We start from the raw sequence: 7,875 nt of genomic DNA, 5'->3' as shown, positions 1-7,875 counted from the left end.
CAGCGGAGAAAAAGCAATTGAAATGCCCCGCGGCATTTGCCACCTGCGCGCGCGAGGGGTGGCTTAACTGCCACCCATCGCGTATATTCTACCCTCGCGTACATTCCACCCCTCGATTGTATATTCATTTAAATATACAATCGGACCTATGCGCCACTCTCCTTCCTAGGGGAACATATACAGGGACACTATGGTGGCGATGCTTTGAGCGCCAGTGGTCCCGGGACTTTGAACGAATGAGAGAATTGGGCGACATTCTTCAGCGTATGCAGCCGCTCGAGGAAAAGTTGTTGATAGCGAAGCATCCGGTCAGTAGGGTAGAATTGTTTATGTAGTGCAAGAAGATTCGTGTCCACAAAGAAGAAGCAAAGATACGAATTCAGTGGTGCTTTGCGTGGGAGTATTGTAAGCGCAGGTGAGTAACGGGAGAATGCAATCACAGTTATAGTGGTCAGATGAAAGATACATGGTCGACATGTCGTCAAGAGTGCGATGAAAACGCTCTTTAATACCATTATTTTGGGAATAGTAGGCCATGGTCGTGCGAGGAGCCAATCAATCCTTATTTATCCAGAAAATCTGGATGATTTTCAGGGCTAAAAGCCACTCTACGCAGCTCGACTGGTTCTCTGAAGACCGTTTCACTGGCAGCATGCGACCTTAATTGTACAAGTATACAGAAGGGAAAATGAAAGCAAGCATGTCGCAATTATAATGAATGTTGGTACTTACTAAGATAACGGATTTGCAATATGAAGCACAAGAAATGTCAAAATAGTACGACTAAATTGATGATAATAATATACGCGCTCTAACAGCACAAAAAGTGTCTGTAGCTGAAAATAAGCAGGTATAATTAACTACGCATAATTCAAGAATAGAAATTCAAGAGGCATATCGTGAAACAGTTGATAAGAAGACTAATAACCACTAAGGCAATCAACATAAGAGCATTATATAAATGAGGCATATCTCTGTCATTCCAATAATCGCAAAGTGAAAGCTATTGTTCACGACTTAGGTACAAACTGTCGGCACAATTATCAGTGTCTTGCAGTTTTTATATCTGGAATTTCATTCAGAATGGATAGTAAGTTCAAATGAAGTGCTTGTACATTGTAGTTTGGCAACGAAATACGAACCATGAGGCAGTTTGTCTCGCACGCGTATTGGTGTTAATTAGCTATTAGGCGTGCTGTCATCACAAGGAATTCTTTATAAGTGCCTGAAAAGTGTAAGGATGGTGAAAGGTAAAACTTGCACTAGCGCTGTATTCGTATGATATTGTAATATTGAAAGACCGTTTTAATTGGAGCCAGGGAAATAATGTTACCTACGTGTCGAAGAATCTTCTTTTGCAAAAGCAAAATTTTATTTAGGTTCTGTTTAGTTTGCAGTAGTCCATGCCAAGCTGCAGTAATTAAGATGTTATGCAGACAGCGCGCAATCTACCTGGACTTTGACCTTCGAGGGGAGTAACAGGTGACGTCGTGATAACGCTCCAGTAGTGGAACAACGATTTTTGGCACAGCTGTTCTACATGTGCATTCCAACTTAGGAGAGTGGAAATTGTAGCACCAAGTGCCTTGTGCTCGCTTACCATAGTAATGTTCTGACCTTCATAGAATACATGGTTTAGCAGTTCGCGTGTTTTATTTCTTGCACGGAATACAATTACTTTTGTGATCAGAGGATTAGCACTTATTTCGTTGAAGCTGGACAAAGTGGAGAGCTTTCAAAGTGTGCTATTACACCTAAATGTCAAATGATTGATGTCGGGGTATCAATAGTACGATGCTGTCGTAGGCATATGTAATAAAGTCACCTCGTATATTATTATTTATGAGACGATTTATGAATACAATAAATAAAAGGGGACCCGAAATTCTCCCTTGGGGAACGCCTCTTAGAACCGGAAGAAATGACAATGGGACACTCCTTTAGCAATGCTGTAATGACGTCGGAAAGAAAGCGCGACAGTGGTCGCTCTGTAATTCTCGAGGCGCTCCAAGCCGTAATATCCGGTTCTGAAGGATAAAACTGGCAACGCCTTTTACTGTGGCAGATGACAGTACTTAAGTTTCAGCGTACCGTGTGGGGTGGTGGATAGCAACCATAACCCCGCGGTTGTCGCTAGGAGCGCTAGGAAGCGGATCGTATAGGTCAATGCAGACGTGGTCGAATGATCGAGTGCGGCATGGTAAAAGTTGCAAAAGTCGGCGACAAGTTGAGGTGGTTTCTTGCGTCGTTGGCACATGGGACATGATCTGGCATACGAGCGAACAAAACGGTACATACCGCGCAAGTACTACCGAAGCTTGAGGCGATAGCATCCATTTATTACCTTAGCGTGGGGGCCCATTGCGGGTCGTCGCGGAAGATGGCGCAGATATCAGGGCGGAGTTCTGGAGGAATATCAAGCAACCAATTGTAGCCGCTGGAGCAGTAGATGTGGTGGTACAGCAGATTATTCCGAATACGTGGCTTCGCGAAGGAACCTCCGTGTGATAACGCTGGCGACCGGCTAGATAAGAAATCTATAAGCGAACATGTCCATGAGTCCTTGCGCTGCTCTAATGGTATATCGGTAATGTTGAGGGTGGAGGGCGGTAGGTAGAAATAGACGAGCGGACAGGACTGGAAGGCAGGGCTGACCAGGATAGAGCATCTGTGCCTTAATGATTTCGACCTGCGCGATAAACAGCGCTCGTGTCGTATTCTTGTAGGCGTAAGGCCTAACGAACGAGTCCACCAGTTGGATCTTTTAGTCATAATGACCAGCATTGGGCATGATGATCGGTCACGATCTAAAATGGAGGCCCACACCTTTATGGAGGAAACTTTGCGATAGGCCAAATTATGGCCACTCAAATATTTTGAGTCACGGAATACTTCGCCTTGGCTTTTGTAAGTGTGCGACTGGCATACGCTACGACGTGCTCATCGAAGCCATTCTTGCGTTGTGCAAAAACTCTTTCTAGCCATACACCAAAAGCGTCTGTGTAAATCTCAGTTGAAGTAGAGGCACCGAAGTCTCACAGTACTGGAGGCGAAGTGAGCAGGCGGCACGGTTGTTGCAGTGCGTCGTCACTCCCTGGGAGACCAGTCCCGTAAGTCAGAACGATTATGAAGGCGAAATTTTGAACGAAGTGGCAGAACTACAAGCACAATCAGACGAAGCTGCGCAGCTATTTTGTGGTGCTGCCGTATTCGTGTTCCTCAAACCAACTAACTTCCAGAGGATCCGGGAGGATGCCATCTTACAAAGCCACATGACCAAGCATAATAAGCTTGCGAGCGCCAACGTGTCATTTCGTGAAATTTAGATGCAGTTCAACACTGGAGAGGTACGCAAGGAGTTATTCGAGGAATCTGAGAGGCGACGCAAAGACGGTAAAAAACTACAGTGTCATCTAAGTAACAAAAGACTGTGTTCCTCTTCACACCTCTGAGAATGGTGCCCATCAAGTGTTCGAAAGTGGCAGACAGGCTGCAGACGCTGAAGGGCATGACGGGTAATTCATATGGCCCATTAGCAGTTAAAAAGGCTGTCTTTTGCCGATCGGCCTCTGCTATAGGCACTTGCCAGTACACGAAGCGAAGATCCAGCGAGGAAAAGCACTCCGCTCCCTCTAATTTCCAAGGCATCGTCAATGCTCGACAGAGTATAGGCACCTTCTCGCAAGAAATACCGAGCCGCAGTTAACGCATGGCGCTGTAGGGCTCTATACGACACATGAGAGCACCTAATGCACTAGTTAAAGGTTATTTCTTTCTTTCGTTCTCTTTCTCTTTAATCCTTTCTTTCGTTCACTTTTTTGTGCTTTTGTTAGTTCTTTGGCACTTTCTATCATTTATTATTTCGTGCGTTCATTTCTTTCCTCGTACTTTGGTTTTCTTGCTTACGGGGTAAACCATTCTTTATGATGATATTTTTGCTTCACTGGCTTAGACGCCGTTTTTTCAGGTGTGAGCCATTGCAACGAGCCACTTAAGCCCTAATAAGTGCGTGCATAGAAAAGCCATTTGCGGGCATTTCAATTTCGTTTGCAGGAAAAGAATGAAGCCTTGAATTGTTCTGCGTAGAGGCAGCTCTTCATTCAAAAACTGCGACTGTTAGTTTCCCCTCGGGATGGTCTGAGTCTCGGCGAACCGATGGGGAAATGAATCGGTGATGTGGGAAGGGTGACAGGCGTGAATCGAAAGGGTGACGATTCCGGAGGAAGATCCGGAGGAAGATTAGATGTGTCATGATGTAGAAGACAAAAAGGTATGTAGCTTGAGGCGCCCCAACTGTAAGTAAAAGGGAAGTTGTGACGGCGGTAGAATCGTGCTACATATGTGGCCCAGGAAAGCACATGAATACCATATTGGCTGGTTTTCGCATGTTCGCGAGGGGTTGACGGCAGCCGTTCCAGCAGCCGAGAACGGAACCTGACGTGAAGGTTTGTGGTGGTGGCAGATGGAATGTACGGGTGGTGTGGTAGGCGCCAGCAGCCGGAGGAGTATATGACCGTCCCACAGCGTTAGCGTAAGTCAGCGGTCGAACAACGGGCTGCAATGAGGGGCAGGCGACAGCTCCTCGGTAACTTGTATTTGCAGTCCTTTTCTATGCGTACGTGCCAAGGATGTCACCATCCTAGGTGTCCTAGTTGCTAGAGAGAGTTAGTGCGCTGCTTCCTGGCGGATGAATTCCTTTATCAGTAGCATTAAAGCAGAAATGTCGGCAGCATCTCGGCTGAAAATTAAGGGAGTCAGACCCATAGTGACCTGCTGCCCAGCACAACCTGCTGAGCCACGCTGCTTGCGCAGCTCGTCGTAAAGCTGGCAGAGCTGAATTCCTCTGAGGACAGTCGGCGACGAGCATCTGGAAAGTGTGGTCATCGGTGCCTTTCATGACGTGCTTGATCTTTTCACCTTCATCAATAGGGGAGTTCACGCGCTTGGAGAGCGCTACGACATCTTCAATGCCTGCTCAAGCTCCAACTCAGCTTTGTTCCGCGGGTTTTACACGCCTGCCATCTCTTGCAGCAACCTGTGTCCCCGTCTTAGCCTGCCCACCTGTACCTTACGGAGACTATGTCCTTAATCCCGCAACTTCAGTCCTGCTTTCTCATAATGTTTCCTCCAGCACACAACCGTTTCTGTGGCGTACAATCAGACATGTCTTCCCCTCCTAAATTTCGGACAGTGCAAGAAAGTACTTCCTCGAGGCGTGTCTCTAGCCACGTTGTGACCGACGCACGAGTATCGCATTTACGCTTTATCTGTTGTGCCATCTTCAACCAATGCATATTCTGTGCCTTCTGAATCAGCGCCGACCGACGACTTTACAAAGATGATTGCACCGGACCTCTCAACTCAACAAGCCGCAGAGCTCCACGGCCTCCTCGAGCCCTACTCCGACATTTTGGACCTGAGCGATCGCACTTTTTGTCAAACTACGGTCGTGAAGTATCGTATAAATACCGGCGATGCAGCACCTGTTCGCCGACGCCCATACCGGGTGTCGCCCTCTGAGCAACAAGTTATCCAGAGTGAGGCTGACAAGATGTTTGCCAAAGGGACTATTGAACACTCTTCCAGCCCGTGGGCGTCCCCTGTTATTCTCGTCAAAAACAAGGATAACAGCTGGCGATGCTGCGTTGACTATCGTCATCAAAACACGATCATCAAGGAAGATGTATATCCACTTCCCCGCATTGACGATGCTCTGGATTGTCTCCACGGTGCCACTTATTTTTCATCTATAGAAATTAGCTCTGGATATTGGCTAATCGCCGTGGATAAAATGGAGCGTGAAAAAACCACATTCGTCACATCAGACGGCCTATATCAGTTCCGGGTAATGCCTTTTGGCTTGCGAAATGCTTCGGCGACCTTTTAATGGATGATGGGCATGCTCTTGTGTGGTTTGAAATGGTCCATCTGTTTGTGCTACTTGGATGACGTCATCGTATACTCTTCAGCTTCTGCGACTCATCTTGACAGACTTTCATCTGTTCTTTCTGTTTTTCGCACCGCTGGCTTGCAGCTCAACTCGTCCAAGTAGCACTTTGATAACCGCCAAATAACCATGCTCGGACACCTCGTCGATTCGTCAGGCACTCGCCCCGACCCCGCTAAGGTTCATGCTGTGCAGAATTTCCCCATACCAAATTGTGCCAAAGAGGTTCACAGCTTTATTGGCCTGTGCTCTTACTTCCGCAGGTTTGTGGAAAATTTTGCCCATGTTGCCCCTCCTCTGGCTGGCTCCCTGAAGAAAGACGTTGCTTTCTGTTGGAGCTCTGAACAAGCATCTGCATTCTCGCAGCTCATCACGCTGCTCACTACACCTCCTGTTCTCGCCCATTTTGACGCCTACGCTCCGACAGAAATCCTCACTGACGCCAGTGGCTACGGCATCGGCGCAGCTTTAGCTCAACGCCAATGTGGGCACGACCGCGTCATCGCCTACGCCAGCCACCTCCTCTCTCCCGCAGAGTGCAATTACTCGATTACTGAGCGGGAGTGTCTCGCCCTCATTTGGGCGGTGGGCAAGTTCCGACCCTACATATATGGCCGACCATTTACAGTTACAACCAACCACCACGCCCTTTGATGGCTTTCCTCCCTCAAGGATCCCACCGGACGCCTCGGTCGCTGGGCCTTACGGCTGCAGGAATACACATACACTGTGGTCTACAAGTCGGGCCGTCTACTTAAGGACACTCGCTGCCTGTCTCGTCATCCCGTCGATGTACCATATGGTTTAGTGGATGTCGCACCGATCTGCGATTTTTGCTCTCTGCCTTGCAAGACATTGGCGCTGAACAACGACGCGATGAGTCGTTACGCCCCATTATCGAACGCCTGCTCTCTGATCCATGTGACCCATCCCTTCACATGTTCGTACTACAAAGTGGCATCCTGTATCGCCACAACATGCACCTCGGCGGGCCCGAGCTCCTAACCGTCATTCAGCCTCATCTGCGACAGATTGTACTGCAGCAAGTGCCTGACGTTCCTACGACTGGACACGTTGGCGTCACGCGGACCTATGACCGAATTAGGCGACGGTTTTCCTGGCCCGGTCTCAACCGCTCCGTCTGACGCTATGTTGCCAAGTGTGAGTCGTGTAAACGCCGGAAAAGACCAGCTGTGCCTCCTGCCGGACTGTTGCAGCCTTTGGATATACCAGCCGACCCCCTTTTTCGCGTGGCGTTGATCATCTCGGGCCGTTCCCTATACCAAATCACGGAAATAGGTAGATTGCCGTCGCTACGGAGTATACAACTCGCTATGCCATTACTAGAGCCCTAGCAATCACTGCGCTACAGACGTCGGTGATTTCTTGCTTCACGGCGTTATCTTTCACCACGGTGCACCTCGCCAACTTCTCACCGATCGCGGCAGATACTTTCTTGCCAAAGTCATGGACGACCTACTTCGATCATGTGCTACTAAACACAAACTTACTACCGCTTACCATCCTCAAACTAATGGTCTTACCAAAAGCCTGAACCGCACAATAACTGACATGTTAGCAATGTATGTTTCCTCCGATCATCGCGACTGGGACATTGCTGAATCATTTCTCACGTTCACCTGCAATTCCTCGCGCCACAACACAGCTGGCTATTCACCCTTCTAACTCCTCTTCGGCCGTGAGCTGACTTTGCATTTCGAGACTCTCATTTCGACCACACTGGACTCGCCCATGGAGTACACTCGGGATCTCATAGCCACAGCAACCCAAGTACGCTAGATTGTCCGCATTCGTATTTCTGCTTCACAGATACGCCCGCAGTGCCCTTACGACCAGTGCCATCAAGACGTGCACTACGAACCAGGTGCTCTTGTGCTAGTTTGGTATCCAACTCGGCATGTTGGTGT

Source organism: Dermacentor albipictus, unplaced genomic scaffold (genome assembly GCF_038994185.2).
Source record: "Dermacentor albipictus isolate Rhodes 1998 colony unplaced genomic scaffold, USDA_Dalb.pri_finalv2 scaffold_35, whole genome shotgun sequence".
In the NCBI taxonomy this organism is placed as follows: domain Eukaryota; kingdom Metazoa; phylum Arthropoda; class Arachnida; order Ixodida; family Ixodidae; genus Dermacentor; species Dermacentor albipictus.
This window is presented reverse-complemented; position numbering follows the sequence as displayed.